This window comes from Salvia hispanica, chromosome 2 (assembly GCF_029641045.1).
Source record: "Salvia hispanica isolate PSC_SH4W2 chromosome 2, Shi_PSC_v1, whole genome shotgun sequence".
In the NCBI taxonomy this organism is placed as follows: Eukaryota; Viridiplantae; Streptophyta; class Magnoliopsida; order Lamiales; family Lamiaceae; genus Salvia; species Salvia hispanica.
In genome coordinates, this window is record NC_142693.1 from 48,310,514 (window position 1) to 48,330,881 (window position 20,368).

A 20,368-nucleotide genomic window follows, 5' to 3' on the forward strand; every position below is an offset into this window, starting at 1 on the left:
ATTTTTGGGCATAATTGAGAAATGAGATGCAATCTCAACCACTAATTCACAAGAATAACTTTATGTCAACAACTATCACATCATTTCAACACGGGGGTATAATTGTCTTTTCGTTAAATTGTATTTGAAATCATTATCTAAAATCCTCTCTAAAACTCTAGCTGCAAAGTCTTCAAATCTTCAACATTCAAATCTTCAAATCTTCAAATCCTCAACATTCAAATCTTCAAATCTTCAACATTCAATAAAATAACACTTATTAAAATGTCAACAACTAAAAAATAACACTTATAATTCACATATCAATACCGAGAATATCGAATGTCAACAACTCGTATTAAAATGTCAACAACTAACAAATAACACTTACTATTCACATATCAATATCGAGAATATCGAATGTCAACAACTGATGCACTTTTTATTTGCACTATAAATACCTGCAAGTATACAGAGTAGGTATAGTATAGCAAAAGGTTAGTACCGGGTATCGAACACGGGGAAGATGTACACAAAGTGTCTATCTTCTACTAGAACTCAATTACTATCTGGAGAAACAAGAATTTTTGGAAACTTTTGAAAACAGTAAATATTAAAAACAGTAAACAACTAAATGCAAGCAAATCACGGAGAGAAAAGTATAGAGATAAGGGGAATTCTAGGGATGTGCTTTCACTTTTATGGTTATACAAATTCCAAACTACAATACCCTAGCACAGTTAATACTTTGAAAGGACGAGTCACCCAGCTTATGCTCATGCGATACAAACGTTGATTACTAACATTAGGGTTGTCAATCCTAACACGTAACTCCAAAAAGCTCCTAAGACCCTTGAAAAGTCCTCACTCTCAATTAACAGTGCCGTTTTAAAGGAAGCTAACTGTAGTGTCTACTAAGTGGATCTAACTCGCTAGAACTCTGTCACAGTTATGAAGCAAGTTGTATTGAATCATACATAATTGTGTCATTCAATTATGAAGCATCATGATTAACTTAGGGAAGAAACAAAGTAAAAACAAAACGGATATTAAATAGAAAACGGAATTGTATAACCAAAGTTGCTACTAACACATCCCTAGAATCCTATGAGTTTAGTTACACATGACTGAATAAACTAAAAACATAGATTGAAGGGAAAACAATTTGAACATAAAACTAAAGCAAATAAAACCCGTAGGTTGAATCCTTGTCGTTCTTGATGTTCTTGAAATCCTTCTCCAACTCCTTGCACAATTGAAGTACTCTAGCTTTTGATCTCTATGAATGTTGCAAGTAGTCACTCTCTTTCTCTATGAATGTGTTCTTGTTGTGTGAAAAACTCCTTTTGATGAAGCTTGAGGTCCTATTTATAGGGGAAGATTATTCCTCATCATAGAAGGAAAAGATCTTCAAAGTTTGGTAAATCTTGGAGCAAATCTAGGGCTGGTCGGATTCGCCGCCTTTCTCCGCCGGGCCGCCGCACCTTGGCCGGCGGTCGCCGCGTTGGAGTCCAGAGACTCTGACCCTTCGGTGGCGGACCGCCACATGTCCTCCGGCGGTCGCCGGGCGAGACTCTTCTCCTAGCGTAAATTTCCGAGGCGGGCCGCCACATAGCTCTGACCGCCGGGCGCCGGCGGTCGCCGTACAACTTCGCGGCGGTCGCTGGTCGCCGTCTGACTCCAGCAGATTTCCAGACTATGCGTTTTTACTCCCCTTTTCGGCTCAAATATGCACATTTCTCACAAAACACGTCAAAATACCAAAATGTATAGAATATGCAAATAATGGACATGTAGAGTGATTTTGATAACAAAAACGGACCAAATAATGGCCTTAAAACAGTGCAAAATCCGGGCGTATCAACTCCCCCAAACTTACATTTTTGTTTGTCCTCGAACAAAACACTAAAGACACAAGAATAGACGCACGGAATGCACAAGGACTAGACATCATAATTGCCTCAAAAGATGAAAGAATAGATTAAGCATGGATTAACACAATCAAATCAAGCAAGGCTTAATAGTGCACTTTAATTACTAACTTCTGGAACACCTTGAATTCAAGCACTCACATGTGGCAAACTTCCAAAGATGGGAAGTGTTCTTTCTCTCACTCTCAAAGTGTATAAAGGTAAAGTGTAAATCACTCAAATCATGCATCATGCAAAGTTTACCATAGGCTTGCTCAAAGTCTAATCCCTCCTCTACTCAATGTGATTAAGCATCAAAAGTCCGAAAGGTCTTTCTTTTCGGTTGTAACGTAGGCTCTTTGGTAGGTGAGGAATATTTGGCTAAAAAGTGACTCAAATATAAAAATATCCCAAGTAGAGTTAAGATGACTCCACTTTTCTAAAACTTAAGGCACTTCTAACACTTTATTTTTCTCCTTCAATTTACTTTCAATCCTTTGATTTTATTTTCTTTTCACAACCTTTCACACATTTTTTTTTCTTTTTTTTTTTAATTTTTTTTTTTTACACATCCTTTCTTTTTTTTTTCCCTAAGATCAAGCACATATTTGGAATTTTTCTCAATTTCACAACTTGTACTTTCTTAATATTAAGCACACTACTTTTTATACTTTCCTCCTTATCTCTCCAATTCCTTTACAAAAGAAGATAACAAAAACTATACTAACCCAAGGAATTGTCCCCCCATTTATTTTGGCTTCCAAAGAAAAGGCTTAAAGGCTCAAAATTGGCTCCAAAGGAAAAATTTGAGAGGGTCGAAAATTTTGGATATAAAAGTAGCTTATTAGTTGTTAATCTTCGAGTTTAAGCTTTTTTTAGTTTATGGATCCGATGTGTGAAGCCGTAAATCTGAGTTTATCCATGGAGTTTGTGTTCATCTGAATTTTATGCATGCTTGTTGAAGAAGATAACATCACAATCCACCTTTTCTGAGACCACTTTACTTTCCAACCACCTTTTGCTTTTGTCCTTCCACTTTTGTCAGATTTTCTGCAGATATGTCAGCGCGTTAGCCAGTTCGTTAGGATATTCACCCCAGCTTCTGTTTAACCATTTTTAGTAAACTCTCACTTTTCACGTGCACTCCAGTAGAATATCTTTTCTCTCTCATATGTACCACCTCACCTAGATATCAGATAACCTTACCAGTCAGTAGAGTCTAAGTCCATCTTTAGTTTTCGTCTAGGCAGAATCTCAACCCAAGCGTGGTAGCTAACCAACCATTCCAGAGTGTCACCACAGTCTAGAGCTGCAACCATCATTCCTCGTGGGATTCGACCCTTACTCTCACTATACTAGCCAGTAGAAGTGGGTTGAGGAAATTTCTTGACACCAGGATTTTAGGTGTTCGATCCAGCAACACGACTAGGTTAGGAGCCACTTCCTGATCAGTTGAACACACGTTCCATAACACAAACCGAGACCCAATAACCCTTTCAGTTACATCAAAATGATGTCGTTGCCGGGGAATGATGGCATTCATTGTTGCATTTGTATGTGATATTTTGGTGTATATATTGTTCATAATTTTCTATTTTCTTTTGTTTTCCAGTTTATGGGAAGAGGCTCGAACTTTGAGCACTGGAGACCTAAAATACTTCCTCGAGGGTCGATACTCGTCACCACCCGTTCTGGCATGTCGACAGCACTGTCTGATTTAGGCACGAGCAGCAACGAAGAGAAGGAGGATGTAGATAACCCAATCTCGGAGTTTCCACCCCAACCAGCAAGAGTACCAGAGAGAATGGCTGAGCAGATAGACGATGATCCCGAGATCAGATCATTGAATGCCCACTCCAATGGAGAACCTCTGTAAGCCATAGTTGTCACCTCAGGACAGTCATCGTGCGATGTTAAGCCACACGTCCTAGCGGTCCTTACAAGTTCCTTCACGAGTTTGGAAAAATCTGTTAGGCTCAAAAGCGGCCAGCAGGATCCAGCGAAGATGATTACAGATTGAAAGCCCTACCTTTTGTGCAAAAGGGAAAGTCGAACACATGGTTAATGCACCTACCACCCAACTCGATCAGCACCTGGGCCGACTTCAAGCTCGCTTCCTAGATCAGTTCTTTCTGTCAACGAAGACGAGTGCGTTGAAAAAGGAGATCTCCAGCGCCAGGAAGGATTACGACGAGTCCCTGAGCGAATATTGGTCAAGATACATGAGCCTCCTGGACGCATGCCCCAACCACTGGATGTCGGAGGCGGAAATCTATAATATTTTCTATGAATGAATGAACAGGGAAACCAAGGACTTGGCAAACTCATCAGCAGGGGGTGCATTTCCCCACCTGCGGGTCAGTAGAGCGAAAGAAATCCTGGGAAAACTATTGGGTGCAAAGAGAGCCTATGATAACCCCCGAGATCCACAGTTGAGACTGGGGGTGGCTATTTCCTCAGCAACTGAGCAGGAGGACAAGATGGAGTTGAGGATGGACAAAATGGAGAAGGCGCTGATAACAGCGATAGAAAAGAACGGACCAGCCTCCCCAACACTTAATCAAATCGCGGAGCAAAAAGGGTGGATCACCACTTACGATCCGCTAGAAGATATGGAAGCGTTAGCTCAAGTAAATGCGGCTGGATATTGGAACCAAAATAACAACTGGAACCCTTTGGAGGATCAAGGACCCACCATGGAGCAACCACCCAAATTTCAGGTGGAGAGATGGAAATCAGAACCAAGACTAGAATCCCCCACCAAGCCAGAACCTTGACCGAGGCCCTGCAAACCAAGAGTACCAACCCAACTGGGCAGGACGGAACCAACAACAACAGAACCGATTCCAAAGCCAAAACCCGCAAAATCAAAACCAGAGCTCCATATACATACCACCCCACCATAGAAACAACCAAAGCTACCCTAACCAGAACCAGAACCTTCAACACTCTCACCCCCAAAATTTCTCAAACCAAACAGGTACCTATAACCACCCAAATTCCCAGAACTACCAGCAAAACCGACACAACCAGTGTAACCCTTACCACCAGCAAGGACCCAACCAATTCCAGAACCCCAACTGGCTGAGAAAGTCAATGGAAGACATGATGGGGGAAGTGTTATCCTCTCAGCAGAGTATGAGGAGCGAAATGCAGTGAAGCAAAGGAAGTGGTTCAGGGGATGCAAAGTGCTAAGAAGGAACAAAAGGCTAACATAGATATGCTGAACAAGAAACTATCCCAGCTGGCAACCTCGGTGGGTGAGTTAAGGGGACACTCAGGGAAACACCCTTCTACAGTCCACATACCGGAGAAGGCAAATGTGAGCAAGGTCACACTGCGATCTGGAACAGCTTACAGTAGGCCCGGGATGAAGGAGGCAGATAAGGGGTCAAGCGAGGATAAGAATGAAGAAATCCTACTGCCTAAGGGGAGGACCCACAGTAAAATCGGGTCAACAACTGAACCCTCTACTGAAGCAGAGAAGAAGGATTCTGAAGAGATCGTGAAAATTCCAAAGGAGGTACTGAAGGGGGAAAAAGGAAGAAAGAGGACCATGTGGATTATCTGTCCATATTCGTGAAGCTGGATGTCACCATACCATTCCTCCAAGCCGTGAAGCTGCCACCATTGGGAAAGTTCATTAAAGAATTCATAGCATGCAAGGCGAAGGAGGATGGGAAGATCGTGGTGCAAGGAATCAGCCATAGTCTAGGAGAAGCTCCCACCCAAGAGAGCCGACCCAGGTATGTTCATTTTAACCATAACCATTGAGGATGTCAGAATTGAGCATGCAATGTGTGATTTAGGGGCATCCATAAATGTTATGCCTTATGAAATCTATAACCGGTTAAGGGGAGCTAAGTTAACAAATACTAGGGTCCTAATTCAACTGGCTGATAGGTCTTGTATAAATCTTGAAGGAGTGTTAGAAAATGTACTCGTGAAGGTGCATGATTTTTGTTATCCTGCCGATTTCTATGTGATATAAATGAGTGAACCCGAAGATAGGGAGTCTAGTAGGATACTTTTGGGCAGACCCTTTTTGAGGACAGCGAAAACCATTGTTGATGTGGCCGAGGGGACAATATGCATAGATTTTCATGGGGAAAAATTTACTTTCAGCATTGATGAAGTCATGAAAAAACCCATTGACTCTGAAAATTTATGCTACGTTGATGTGATTGACCCCCTAGTCCAAGATTATCTTGAGGCTGTAGGAGAAAATGTAGGCTTTAGATGTTTATGAGCAAGCCGACGTAGAAGCCGCAGCATGGTGTGAACTGATCAGTAGCCAAGGGCTGACTAATGAGGAAGTTGAGGAAGCTATTAAAAAGTTCTTTATGAAACCTGAGTTCACTGGGAACGCGAGCTCCAAGCTACCGGCTAGCACAGACAGTATCCCAGAAGAAGAATCGAAAAAAGATGGAGGCACGGAAAATCCATTAACCTTAGAAACTCTCCCACTGCAAGTCGAATTAAAAAAGCTGGCAGCCAACTTGAAGTATGCCTACCTTGGAGTAGCAGATTCATTCCCAATTATAAGAACCATTGAACTAACGGAGGAGCAGCAGGCAAGGCTACTGGTTGTGCTGAGTAAAAATAAGAAATCCATTGAATGGATTCTGACGGACCTAGTGGGATTAAGTCTGGATGTATGTATTCATCATATCAGGTTGGAAGATGGGGCCAAGGCACATCGAGACCCACAAAGAAAGTTAAACCCCAACATGCGAGAGGAGGTCATGAAGGAAATACTGAAGCTATTATCACTAGGGATAATCTACTCAGTCCCAGATAGTGAATGGGTCAGCCCAGTCCACATGGTCCCCAAAAGGTCTGGTATCCAGGCGGTAAATAATGAAAAGAATTAACTAGTGCCCACCCGGTTGGTCATAGACTACCGAAAGTTGAATGCCGCCACAAGGAAGGACCACTTCCCCCTGCCATTTATAGATCAAATGCTGGAGCGATTAGCGGGGAAGCAGCCTTTTGGACAGATACAGTGGATACTTCCAGATCTACGTGGACCCTGAAGACAGGATAAGACGACGTTCACCTGCCCGTTTGGAACTTATGCGTATAGGCGAATGTCGTCGGGCTTTGCAACGCCCCAGTAACATTCCAACGATGCATGATGAGAATTTTCTCAGATCTGATTGAAGACGGCATCGAAATCTTTATGGACGATTTCACAGTCTATGGAGACTCATTCGACTCATGTCTGCGACATCTGGACGTGATGTTAGACAAGTGCCAAGAGAAAAATCTAGTCTTGAACTTTGAAAAGTGTCACTTTATGGTTAGGGACGGCATAGTATTGGGGCATGTAGTGTCAGAAAGAGGAATCCAGGTTGACCAGGGATGCACTATGTTTTAGCATTATAAATACCTGCAAGTATACAGAGTAGAAATAGTATAGCTAAAGGTCAGTACCGGAATATCGAACACGGGGAATATAATTGCAATTGGCTATTATGTACTAAGCATCAAATACTATCTAGAGAAATAAGAGAATTTTGGAGTTTTGAAAATTAAAACAATTAAAAACAATCAAACAACCAAATGCAATTAAATCACTAAGAAAATATATGAGAGATAAGGGAATTCCATGGATGTGCGTTCACAATTATGGTTATACAAATTCCAACTACAATAACCTAGCACAGTTTATACTTTGAAAGGATGAATCACCTAGCTTATGCTCATGCGATGCAAACGTTGATTACTAACATCAGGGTTGTCAATCCTAGCACGTAACTCCAAAAAGCTCCTAAGACCTTTGAAAAGTCCTCACTCTTAATTAACAGTGTCATTTTAAAGAAAGCTAAGTGTAGCGTCTACTATGTTGACCTAACTCGCTAGAATTCTCTCACAGTTATGAAGCAAGTTATATTAAATCATTCACGATTGTGTCACTCAATCATGAAGCATCAAGATTAACTTAGGGAAGAAACAAAGTAAAAACAAAACAAATATTAAATAGAAAAACTGGAATTGTATAACCAAAGTCGTTACTAACACATCCAAAGAATCATATGAATTTAGTTAGACACAATTGAATAAGCTAAAAACATAGATTGAAGTGAAGACAAAATAAACATAAGTGCTAAAGCAAATAAAACCCAAAGGTTGAATCCTTGTAGCTCTTTGATGATCTCTTGCTTCTTTCTCCAACCCCTTTGCACAATGAAGAACTCTCAAATTTATGCTGTGGAAGTAATTGGCAAAAAGAAGATGAAAGATTAGGGTTCGAGGAGGAGCTATGAAAGCTCCCCTTTTTGGGGCTATGGAAGGGTGAATTCTACGAATTAGGTTATGGGGTATATATAGGCTTGAGAGAGATTTAAATTTGGTAAAAAGTCTCCTCCAAGCAATAGGAAAGATGGAATTTTCGTTCCCCATAGTAAAAGGAAAAGATTTTGCTTCAAAAGGTATTATCTTCTTTCCTTCTTTAAATTTCCGCCTAGACTGCATTTGACAGTTTGCGCGAATTTGGTAAAACGGCCTTAACACTCTCCACAGAACTCCGATTGAGGTGATCTTGGTAACAACGCGAAGCATTTGAAGAAGAAGCGAATGACATGTAGTACTCCCTGATCGGACTTCAGGATCGCTGAAAATTTGAGTTTGAACACAGCTGTCGTGCTCCGCATTTCTGTGGCGGACCGCCACACCTTGGCCGACGGTCGCCGGGCATTTATCAGAAGCTTCTGACTCCTTGTGACAGTCGCCACAAACTTCCTGGCGATCGTCGGGCGTATCTTTGTCACCGCTAAGCGCCGGCAGTCGCCGGACGCTAACTGAAACTCAAGATTTCCAACTTTCGCATTTTGACAAAACATGTCAAAATACCAAAATAGATAAAATATGCAAATAATGGACATGTAATGCAACTTTGACATTAAAAACGGATAAAATAATGGCTTTAAAACAGTGCAAAATCCGAGCGTATCAACCAGGCGAAGGTGGAAGTGATATCCAAACTACCTTTTCCTACTAACCAGAAGGAGATTAGAGGTTTTTTGGGGCACGCAGGTTTTTATCGAAGGTTCATCAAAGATTTTGCCAAGATTGCCCACCCTCTCACCAGACTCCTTCAGAACGATGTGGAGTTCATTTTCGACGCCAATTGTGGAGCAACTTTTAAACTCCTAAAGGAAATTTGGTGTCAGCTCCCATTATCCGCGCTCCTGACTGGGATCACCCCTTTGAGGTGATGTGCGACGCAAGTGATTACACAGAAAGAGTTGTACTGGGCCAGAAGATTGATGGGAAAAGGTATGTGATCTTCTACGCGTCAAAGACACTCAACCAGGCGCAGAAAAACTATGACACTACCGAAAAAGAAATGTTGGCAGTGGTGTACTCGTTCGTAAAGTTTCGGCAATATTTGTTGGGATCAAAGGTCATCGTCTATACTGACCATGCGGCGATAAAGTACTTGATAGCCAAGAAGGAGTCGAAATCCAGACTAATCAGATGGGTATTCATGCTGCAAGAATTTGACTGGGATGTTGAAGATAAGCGGACGATTGAAAACAAGGTAGCGGATCATCTGAGTAGGATCGTGCAAGAAGGAAGTAGTGAGGATGTACAAGACAAGTTCCCCTAGGAACATTTGTGCGAAGTGGTCTTCTCGGCCAGAAGGATTGATTGGGAAGCAGTTATGAAGCTTACTGGCCGGGAAGCGACAGCTAAAAGAAAGGAAAGAGTTGGGCAAGAACCATGGTTCGCAGACCTAGCGAACTATTTAGTTACAGGGGATCTCCCGGAGGTACCAAGCGTTACGAAGGCGCAGAGGTTGAAGATTAGAAGTGTAACACCCCTTACCCGGTAAGTGAACGCACCGAATAAGTGATGTCACGTTTCAGCATCGACAACACGGGGATTTTTTTTTGTCATTATTATTATAACAATTACAATTACAAACTATTCTACTAAAAGGCATTTACACAGCGGCAGATTAAAAATAAACTATTACACAACAAGCCATGACTTTTGACCATGACGACCACCAATAACTTGCCACGGATGCAAAGCTGTGCAACACCGATGACTTAATACTAACTTTGACCAACAGTAGGGGAAGGAGAGGGGACGAGCTTACAAAAACTCAGTAGCTATGTCACAACTATGAAAAATCAATTCTCTAGTCTAAACTATATAGAGACTTTTATTTGCCCATTCCAACATACATTTCCCAATATATTATTTCTGTTTCATTTCTCGTCATCCATTCTCGTAACATGTTTTCCTTCTAGCATTCCATATCATTCTTGGATTTATGTATTCATTAACTAATTATTATTTATTCCCACTTATTCTAATTTTATAAGCATATAACTTCTCATGATATGTCGTACGTCCTATTTCCATATGCAAAAGTCATACATTCAATTATTTATAGCTTCATGTAGCATTCTTATCCACACATCAACACACAAACTAGTCACAGACATCAACACGGACAAATCACAAAAAAATCATCACATTTCAAGTCACAAATAAAGCCCCATTAGGTGCTTAGTGGAAAAAATAGGATACACAGGGCAGATCAGGAACAGAATCAGATGCAATGCAGAGGCGGAGCTTTCCTCAAGAGGACCTCGCACTGACCACCCGTTTAGGGTGCGGACAGATAATCAGATCACCCATGAGGGTGCATATCAGACAGATCAGATATCAGAAAAATCAGATGACAGATAAGGCGATCCTCGCTTCGGTTACCCAGAAGACGAGTGATTCAAATAATACAGCGCTGCTGTCTTGTGGCATGCCAATTGTACCCATAGAACACACTCAAGCACGGGGGCGTAAACAGTCAAGTATACTTACTTTATTTCTGACAATTTCCGACATAACACATCAATACAGCAAGATAGCTCAAACATATAATCATGTTCAAACATATAATCATGTTCAACAGTTCAACACAGATCAGACATCATCACATATAGATCATATTTATATTTATATATAAAATCCTATCAGTCCTCTAAGTGAGAAATGATTGGTTGCAAATATCTATTCTATATCTTCTTTGTAAAGGACTAGAATACCTTGTTTGCGTATCATTGGAAAGTGCAGTAACATAAATATAGCAGTAAGAAGTGGCAATACAAAAGTGTGTAAACTATAAAAGCGAGTTAAGGTGGATTGTCCCACACTAGCACTTCCGCGTAATAATTCTACTAAAGGCGATCCTATTACATGAATAGCCTCAGGGACACCCATTTCCACATTTCTCTAATCAACTTTCCAGCCACAATAATATTCATCTTCTTATCAAATTCATGTAATCACTTATCACACCAACACATGTTATTACCTCTCATAACATATTATTTCTAATCTCATCATAGAATCACATATTTACCATTTATTCACCATCATTTATTCACCAGACTTTCACATTGGATTAGTAAATTTTATAGTAATTTCATTTGTGTCTTGTAATAACATATATGTAGGTATCACATAGAATAACACGAGCAACATGCTCTAATCATGTGTTTAACCACATTATAACACTGAACTCGTTTAATAACATATGAAAATCCCCATAGATTCAATTATTTTCACACAATAACATACATTATTGCACATTTAGTTCATGTCGTTCACATTAAGGAATTATAGTTCATGGTAAGGCTACCTTGCAAGCTTAAGAACATTCGCCTAATTCACCATGATATTCGATCTTCCAATTCCATTCTGTGTCTACTTCATAAGATTGGCTCTTTTGCCTTGATGCGAAATATAAACACCATAACCATTATAACCCATACTTGTTAATTATATTCTAGTGTAACTATTTCTTCTTAACTGTATATTATGCTAATTCTTTGGTCTTAAGCCCTTTTCCTTACTTCTAAAGTTTCCTTAAATTCACACATATATTCATATTAACATTCATATTTACCATAATCTTAGTCTCCCCATCATCTTCAACTTCCTAATATAACAATTGTATTGGACTGATTCCTCATTTACATTCTAAATTCGTTCGTTGGGATTTAGAAGCTTGGCCTAATATTTTTAAATACCCAAAGAAGTCTAGTTTATAAAACAACAAGATTTATTCAGAAATTCATGATGATTTGGGAGATATCATAACTTTCCCACCGACTATATCAAAACTGGACAGTTTCTGTCAACGTTTTCTAACTAATTATTATAAATAGTAAATGAACTCCTAAATTATCCAAAATATTCAGGGGGCTACTGGACTCGTCAAAAATTATTTTAAAAATTAGTAAGATAAATTTTGCAGTCCCTATTGTGCTACAAAAATCGGAACAAGTGACTGAAAAACACGGCAAAAATAATCATCTTCAGATCTTCACAACAAGTTCTATTTCAAATTACGATCAATCATATTCTGACAACTGAAGTTATTTTAAGTAATATAATCACAAAACTTAAATAATCAAGCCACACCTATTGTTCCTATAATCATATAAATGTTAATTTTTTTGTAGCTTGAAACTAACAATCAAAACATACTCAGTATTACTATTATTTACTCAAACAGAAAAAATCAAGTAATAAACCATCTTTCAATCTCCAACTATGAAAGCCAAAACTTAGGTTTCCTAAATTCATAAATTTATCAATTCATATGCTTCAATAATATGATAGAAGTGAAGGCCTACCTTGATTTAGTAATATTTCACCGATTACATGCCCGATTGCCGACGAACTTAACAAAACTAGAAGAAGAAATATGATAGAGAAAGATGGAGGAAGGAGTTCACGTTTCTAGGGAGGAAAAATGAGGAGAAAGAAGAAGTGTTGAATAATAAAATATATTCCCAACTTTATTTATTTTTTTATTTTTCATGTGGTATTAGTTAGGACATTTGTCACCATTTTATTTAACCACATATTACACATTTTTCTAGAATTCTCCTTTAATTTCCACAATAACACTTTGGAGTCATTTCATGTCCAAATACATACATGATTTCGTGCATTATGATTTTAAGGTAGCAAGAAACAAATGTAAATTCATGTGAAAAGATAAAATACCCTTACACCAATTTCGATTAAATTCAAAAGTCTTACTCAATATTATTCAAATTACACTCATAATAATTCCCACAATTGCTTTTAATAACTTTCTATCAATATAATTTAATAACTTTCTTTATTTTGTGCACGAATTCTAAGAAATTTGCTCTGATTTCGATGGATCTTCATATCGGAATTTACTTTCTGATCAAGCTCTATTTTGGGATGTTACAAGAAGTGAAGAAAAATACTACTTTTGGAAAGACCCGTTTTTGTGGAAGATAGGAGCCGATCAAGTTATAAGGAGGTGTGTTCCTGACTGGGAGCAAAGAAATGTACTGATACACTGCCACTCTTTGGCATGTGGAGGGCACTTCGGACCAAGAAAGACCGCAAGGAAAGTGCTGGACAGCGGATTCTACTGGCAACTTTAAACAGAGATGCATACGAGTTTTGCAAGAGTTGTGACCGTTGCCAACTGATCGATGGTATCTCCACAAGAGATGAAATGCCACAAGTCCCAGTGATTGTGTGTGAAGTGTTTGACGTCTGGGGCATGGATTTCATGGGTCCATTTCCATCATCCTATGGAAACTCCTACATCCTGGTGGTAGTCGACTACATATCAAAGTGGATCGAAACTAAAGCCACGAGAACTTATGAATCCAAGGAGGTTGCTAAGTGATAAGGCTAACTTCATGCATTGGTTATGGGGTAAATTCTGTAATTTCTTGGGTCTAACAAGGTTTTGTAAGTCAGGTGTGTAGAGAAAATGTCAGATCCAGGAAGAAAGGAGAAGATTGCCTGGAGAAGAAGTCTGGCAGAGAAAGTGAGCAGAAAGAAGAAAATGTACCAGACCGAGGAGCATCCTAGACAAGGGGTGAATGGGGAATTCAAGGAAGGATCTAGAAGCTCAACTCCTTATAAATAAGAGCATGCGATCATCATCCATCATCATCTTTCAGCTCTTAGCTCATTTTCTCACACTCTACACACACATCAAGGGGTACGAAATTTGGGGGTTCGGTTCATAGTTAGACAACCGGTTTCTGCAACACCGTCTCTACGCGAGGCGAAGATACAATTTACAGTTTTTGTTTTAAATTATGTTTTTGTTTCATGTTTACTTTGCTTGTTGTTTTACCTTGGATGTTTTTCGCACTTGATCTGGGTTGTTTGAAGTGAATGGTGTTGAATTGTGGTTGATCGGTTGAATTTTGGCTGGATCGTTGAAATCGGAGATGGGAATTGCCGTGGTTTGTTGAGGATGGCTTGGATCCGGAGTGGATGAAGCATTCGATGCCTAGATCTGTTCTGATTCTGCATGGTATTTGATGATTGGTCCTGTTTTCTCATTTACCTCGTCTAGTGATAGTAGATCTGCTTAATTTTCGTAGTTAATCGTAGTTAAATGGTTCAATTCAGCTTGCTCTGTTTCATTTTATAGTTTACTCTGTTTTTCTTGCGTTTTGTGATCAAGGATTGTTAGAGAAGATGAAGCTATTTGTTAGTTGAACCTTTAGTTAGTTATTTTGCAGCTTTTCATTCGTACCTTGCTATTTTAGGAAATGGTCCCCACGATCTGTCTTTCCTCTGTCTAGGCAATTTTAGGAAAAGTTGCTCACTAGGTCTGGTAAAATGTTATCGCTGGAGAGTTATCTTGTTTACATCGTGTTTTTCGTCATGCATGTTCTCGTTATATTTGCCTAGATCTAGTTGTTAGGACAAATCATTTACTTTTCAAGACTCTAGTAGTTAAATCTCAACCCCAAAAAATATGCGTGGCAACAGCCAAAACCAGTGTCCAAAATCTCTTGCATGTTTTCTTACGCTTCCATCCCTGTGGGATTCGATCCCTACTTCCCTATACTAGTTTTTAGTACTGTGGGTTGAGGGTTTTGAAAAGCAGGAAAAGATTGTGTGCCCAACTACCGATGGTTTCAAGGGTTCTCTGAGTTCCTAGACCCCGTGATCTAGCGGATTCTCTGGATCTGAGAACTATTATTACACACACACACGAGAAAATCTTGCTCTTCACTAAGTTCCTCAAGAGTCATATATTCAGCCAATTCGGAGTGCTGAGGGTGATCATATCCGATCAAGGAACTCATTTTTGCAACCGTACTATTGAAGCCTTGATGAAAAAGTACGGGGTCCATCACCGACTGCAAGCTGAGATTTCTAACAGAGAGATAAAGAGCATCCAGGAGAAGACAGTCAACCCTTCCAGGAAGGATTGGAGCACGAGGTTAGAAGATGCTCTGTGGGCATACCGAACAGCCTACAAGACACCAATAGGGATGTCCCCGTACCGTATTGTTTTCGGAAAGATGTGTCACTTACCAGTCGGAATTGAACACCGAGCATACTGGGCAGTTCAGCAAGTTAACATCGATGCTAGAGCTTGTGAGGAGAAAAAGAAGTTGCAGCTACAGGAGCAGGAGGAACTCAGATTGTAGTCTTTCGACTCAGCCATGTGGTACAAAGAAAAGACTAAATTATGGCATGATAAGAATCTGAGGACCTAGAATCTCCAAGTTGGCCAGAAAGTACTACTTATTCAATCGAGACTGAAGCTAATGCCTGGGAAGCTCAAATCAAAGTGGGCAGGACCTTACATCATAACAGCACTTCGTTCTAATGGAGCGGCCGAGATTTCAGGGAGTACTCCTAACTCTGAACCTTTTGTCGTAAATGGTCGTGTAGTGGAAGAAATTCCACTACAGCCTAATGTCGCTTAACTGATCAGTAGGATAGGAATTTGGAGTTCCACCTAGTCAGTTCACTTTAAGTACAATTTGCATGTACTAACCGGGTAGAATTTCAAATTACCTAAGTGATAGTGTAAATATTGTAAATACTTGGTAATTAAAATTTTAATATTAAGTAAGTAGCAAAATCTGAGAAAAGACAAAAATATTTTCTGGAACTTAAATTTTATTTGGGGTATGTAATGACCAAGACAGTTTCCAAATTGATGCAACCCCGAAAATATACTTAAGCGTCCTTTTCACTTTGTTTCCATACTTAGTAATTTTGGGGGGGAAATTGCGAATTAAGGGGAGAATTTGAATTTTGAATTGGGTGTCTCAGTGCAGCTTTGCAGGCGTAGGCTGCGAGTGAGAGGGCGCGTGAGGTAGTGAGGTGACAGACGCCATCCAATCAGCTGCGAGAATCTCCAACCGCCTTCCGTGCGAAGCATCGCGACCTGGAAACCGTCTACCACCGGTTGAAACCCTCAACTGCCCTCACCACTACATTAACCCTCCAACCGCCTACCTCCTTCACTTTTATAAACCCTTACCTACAATCTCTCACCCTCTTGAGACAAACCCTTTGTCGATCACACAAAAATCGGCCCAGAAATTCTCCCCACTCACCACAAGAATACCAACCCCGACCAAAAATCTAGCCATGGGAAAAAAGAAACAAGCCCAAAAACAAGTTCCCGAAAAACCTCCATCAACCTTTCGAGAAGCGCTGGCGGAAGCGCAGCCAACTGTTCCACCACCACCACCGCAGACGTCGACCGCTCAAGTAGCACCAATGGTTTCCATCGACGCTCTGACGGCGTATCTCCAACAGACAAACCCTGGCGTGGATTGGGGAGCAGCGTTGGCTGGCCTGAGTCAACTCGGAGGCGGAACACCGGTAATACCCATCCCTACTCCAGATGTTCCACCCATCATAATTCTTCCACCCGTCGTCCCTACTTCATCAACCCCAACAATAGCCGAACTCTCTCCACATGAAACCGCACAACCGGAAACGTCAGAAGCTTCCCCTACGCCACAACCGATCATATACCATTAGACGTAAGTCCGCTCTCGACTTACCAAGATCCAGGAACAGAGGAAGAAGAAGTGACCGAAGTGGAGAACGCGGAGGAGGAGAATACCGAAGACGCGGTAAGCGGAGGAGAAGGGGAGATCATAGAAGAGATGCCCTTAAAAGAAACTGTGGAGGAACGGGAGATGAGGGAAGAAGAAGAGCTGAATGAAACGGCCAGGAAACAAGGCCCCATGACTGACGAAGAATTCCAGTCGCTGATCGACGGAGTGACGTGGAGAGAGGAGAATACTGCCGAGATGGCTAAGGGTCTAGACCTTGCATCTAAGGCAGTAGGAAATGAAAGCGTACCGGAATTAATCAAGGAACCGGAGGAGAAGCCCGCCCAGGCAGTAGAGGAGATGGCAATTGAGAAGGCGGAAGAAACAGGCCCTGAAGTGCCAGAGTACCAGCCAGAAGCAGAGGCGGGCGACGAACAACAGAAAGAAAAGGAACCCGAAGTTCCAACTGACGAACCGGAGGCAGCAACGCCCTCAGTAATCAAAGCAAAGGCAATTAAAAGGAAGTTAGTGTTGAAGAACGACCTAAGGACTCTGAGGCAGAAACCAACATGGGTGTCACAAAGGTGCCTGGGAAGAGGGGTGATTGGGACGGCAGGAGCCAACACTGCGTCTAGTGCAATGGAGATATCAAGCGAGGATGAGAAAGACACTCCTACAAAAACTGAGGAGGAGTCCTTACCGACTGATGACCAGGAAGACATCCCAACAGAAACAGAGGTGGTGCCACCTACCCCAACTGACCAGGAAGGGAGAACCTCTCCGCAAAGATGGCTGAGGGTCTGGACCTCGCATCTAAGGCAGTAGGAGACAAAGCACCAGAGGAAGAGGATCCCAACAAGACCGTGGAGACCGAGACTACCGCCCAAGAAAATCCTTCGGCATCAACCAAGAAGCATCCAGAGGGTGATACTGAGGAGGATCTGTACCTGCATGAGAGAAAAAGAAAGGGAAAGGCCCCTGTGAAACCAAAGCAGAGCAGCAAGAAACCCCGCACAGCCAATATAGGAGTGGTGATCTGAGAGCCGGAGAGGAGAGATCAACCACGATGGAGGGATATCAGCGACGACGATTACACCTCGAGTGAAGAATCAGAGTCCGAGAGCGATGTGTCTTTTGAGGATGAAGAGTTCCAGGAGCACCAACTGCCTGAGAACCATCGTGAGCTAATCCATCCTCCAGTGGAGTGAATAGAATACCAGCCGTGGGAAGTTGAACTGGATGAAGATCTGCTGGAGGACATGAAGCACTATAACACAAAAAAGCTTCAGGATTCCTTTGATGAAAAGGAGGATAGCAGCAAACAGATCAAATGCGGCAAGGTACTCCACTTTCCCTCTCTTGATGAGCTAGTCGCTCATGAACCGTTTCTGTCATATATGCATGTGTTGGGATTTGATTGGCTGCTGGAAAATGGAGATCCCACAATACTCATGAGATGGAGAAGGAGTTTATCACCACATTCAGGTTTCAAGTCACAACTGACCTGAATGAGGTATCTATATCATTCCAGGTGATTGGGAGAGAAGTGAGCATGAACCTGATAGAGTGGACTGTTAGGCTGAGGATGTGTACACTGGAGGAGGCCATAGGGCCAGAATGGAGGAGTAGGGAGAGAGGAGTCCCTCGGAGACATGTGGAATTTGACCCCCAGGCAGCTTGGGAAGAAATGACCCATCCAGCTGCTGGGCATTTTACGTCTACCTTATCCCGCTCCACTCATTTCAACAACCTCATCATGCGCCTGGTCCAACTCTACCTGGATTACAACCTGCTCGGACAGACTAACTTTGCCATCCGAACCTCCATGACTGAATTGTACCTTCTGTGGTGCGCTAAACGCAGAAGAAGAGTACACCTGGGGTTCTGGACCGCCAACAATGCCACCTGATCGCCACCCACCCAGCTAGGAACCTGTCTCTCTGCAATATCTTATGGGCATTCGTGCGAAACAACATAGCCACAATAGTGACAAAAAGCCTATCACCGATGATGATGGTGGACCCTCCTGGTTTGTTTGATACCCTTTTCTTCACCCACACCAACACGATTTACATAAGGGAAGGAGTCCCACATTTTTACGCCATGGGTGAAGCTGCGTTCCCTGCTGGACAGGTACTGGCTGGGCAAGGAGTACAAGCTCAGGACCAGAGACAAGCAAACTTGGAGAGGGCTGTGGCGGAATTGGCATCTGAAAATAGGGAAGCACGGGTCGAGTTAGCGAGGCTGGCAGATGTGATGGGAAACATACTCAAGGAGATGGAAAGGAACAAGAAGAACAGCGAGGCCGGGACGAGTGGCCAAGCTAGTGGAAGGAATGAGCCAAGTGAATCTGCTGAAAATGAGGAGGAAGACAAAGAGTCTGACAGAGAAGTAAGTGAGCAACCGGAGGAAGCAGGAGGAACAAATGACCGCCCACTTTACTGACCAGTTAGTTTTTCTTTTATTTTTATGTTCCTTTTCCTTTTTCATATTTCTGTGAATTTTAATTTTATGTGTTTAGTTAGCATTCTCCCACTTAGCCTATTTCATAGTCTAAGTGTGAGAAGTTTTTAAATGTATATATGTGTTTAATCATTTTTCATGTGGTTTAGTTAATATTCTCCCACTTAGCCTATTGCATAGTCTAAGTGTGAGAAGTTTTTAAATTATAGTATGTGTTTTTCTTTGTTGATTTCTTTTTGTCATACTAGCCATCTTCTTTTCCACTTCACAGCCCGTTCCTGAGGGCAGACACGAGTGAAGTGGGAGGGGGGAGACAATGGGCAGTATGACACACTTGTTATATGTTAGATTTTTAGGATTATGTGCTAGCTTTACTGTAGGAGTTTTTTTGTTCTAGGTCTTTCTTAGGATATTTTTTTTTAGGATTAAGTGTTGAATGAACAGGTTAAAAACTCAACTGTTTCGAATTGACGGTGAGGGAATTGATGGAAATAAAGCATGCTAAAAAATGGAAACCACCCCTCCCAGTAGATCCTAGTCAGTATAGAGGATGCAAGTATGAGACAAAATCCCAACCTTAAAGCTAGACACGAAAGCCCTCTTAAATGGTGAGTTAGAAGCCTAAATATATATTAAAAAAAAAGAGTGGCTGCCACATGATGTCTAGGGTGAAGTGACCGCATGTAGCAAAATCCTAAGGGCAATAGGAAACCCTCCTGAAAAAAATAATAAAAAATAAAAAATATCCACTGGGAAGCTACTGATCAAAGGCCGAGGCAGAGAACCAACTGGAGAAAGAAGCAAAAAAATTGAAGAAAACTGACCAGGAAGAAATACTTGGTCAAAAAAAAAGAGAGAGAGAAAGAAGAAAAATGGAGAAAATGGCCTGGAAAAATTATCCGGACAACAAAAAAAGAGAAGAAGGAATAAGGGTGGCGAAGCCACAAAGGAGTCTACTGACCAGTTGGAGACCGAATCGTGAAAAACATCAAGGCAAGCAAGAAGAGATGCCAAGCGCCCAAGTACACACAGATCCTCCACATCAGAATAAAGTAATGTTATTTTAAACCTTATAGCCAATAAAGACCCTTAGGAGTTGCGCATGAGATCTAAGTCCGAAGCATCTGTGGTTCAGCGTTTTGAGAGAAACAGTCCTAACATCCCTGGTGA

At 41.3% G+C, this 20,368-nt stretch overlaps 1 long non-coding RNA gene across 2 annotated transcripts; it reads right to left on the reverse strand.

Annotated features, from left to right (window-relative positions):
• Positions 1 to 1,028: 1,028 nt before the first annotated feature.
• On the reverse strand, positions 1,029 to 12,671 carry LOC125205966 (uncharacterized). 2 transcript variants are annotated; one of them, XR_016135587.1, is made up of 3 exons: positions 12,548 to 12,671; positions 3,919 to 7,281; positions 1,029 to 3,836 (listed from the first exon to the last, which is right to left on the reverse strand). It is a non-coding gene; the product is annotated as an uncharacterized LOC125205966 (long non-coding RNA). The 2 variants fall into 2 exon arrangements; XR_016135586.1 differs by having other exon boundaries at positions 1,029 to 7,281.
• Positions 12,672 to 20,368: the final 7,697 nt, after the last annotated feature.